The sequence below is a fragment of the Camelina sativa genome, unplaced genomic scaffold (assembly GCF_000633955.1).
Source record: "Camelina sativa cultivar DH55 unplaced genomic scaffold, Cs unpScaffold02878, whole genome shotgun sequence".
Taxonomy (NCBI): Eukaryota; Viridiplantae; Streptophyta; class Magnoliopsida; order Brassicales; family Brassicaceae; genus Camelina; species Camelina sativa.
Genome location: NW_010923987.1, coordinates 1 through 976, shown reverse-complemented (window position 1 = coordinate 976; position 976 = coordinate 1). Strand labels below are relative to the sequence as shown.

The 976-nt window shown below is 39.0% G+C and overlaps 1 long non-coding RNA gene across 1 annotated transcript; it reads left to right on the top strand.

Moving 5' to 3' along the window:
- On the top strand, positions 1 to 903 carry LOC104774447. The gene is made up of 5 exons (XR_765345.1): positions 1 to 59; positions 180 to 404; positions 489 to 593; positions 729 to 809; positions 886 to 903. It is a non-coding gene; the product is annotated as an uncharacterized LOC104774447 (long non-coding RNA).
- The last annotated feature ends 73 nt before the right edge of the window (positions 904 to 976 follow it).

Genomic DNA, 976 nt, shown 5'->3' with positions numbered 1-976 from the left:
ATGGACGGCTGTTGGACGTCCCACTGAGTACAGCGTTTTATAAGCTTCTTTTTGGTCAAGTGAGTTTATTACTAGGAAGTGTTTTGTCTAGATAAAAGTGAAATAGTGGTTTATACTTTTTCATTTTTGTTGGCCTTTGATAATAAGTTTGTCCTCTTTTCTTTTTGTCAAATAAGCAGGAGCTCGATTTGCATGATATTGTATTATTTGACGCTGAACTTGGTAAGACCTTGCAAGAGCTGCGTGTTCTTGTTGCCCGCAAGCACTATCTGGAGGCAGTAGGTGGTGGCAATGGCAGCACAGTTTCTGATTTATGTTTACGTGGATCCCGCATAGAAGATCTCTGCTTGGACTTCACACTACCTGGCTATCCTGAGTACATTCTGAGACCAGGAGATGAAATTGTACTGTCTTAGTTTACAACCCCACCTCTTCCTATTCTTGTAGTACTTGTCCATGATTGCTGATGACTTGCTGTTCTATTACAGGTTGATATTACCAATCTTGAGGAGTATATTTCCCTTGTCGTTGATGCTACTGTCAAGAGAGGAGTTGCTCGGCAGATCGACGCGTTCAGATCTGGATTCAATCAGGTTAGCAGTCTCGTTATCTCTTTCTTTTCTGTTGCTTTTGGCTTTTAAACATAATAATGTAGAAAAAGATGATTCTGTGAATTAGAGACTTCCGTTTTTTATTTTTTTAGTCTGACCTCCATAATTAATTACCAGGTGTTTGACATAACATCTCTACAAATATTCACCCCTTCTGAGCTGGACTACTTGTTGTGTGGTCGTAGAGAGTTGTGGGAGGTGATTTTTCCACTTTTCAGTTTCCCATAATTAAGAAACTTGAAATTATCATTTCTAAAATCTTATTTTCTTGCAGGCGGAGACTCTTACTGAACATATCAAATTTGATCACGGGTATACTGCCAAAAGTCCGGCGATCATTAACGTATGTTACTTTTCTCTATCCA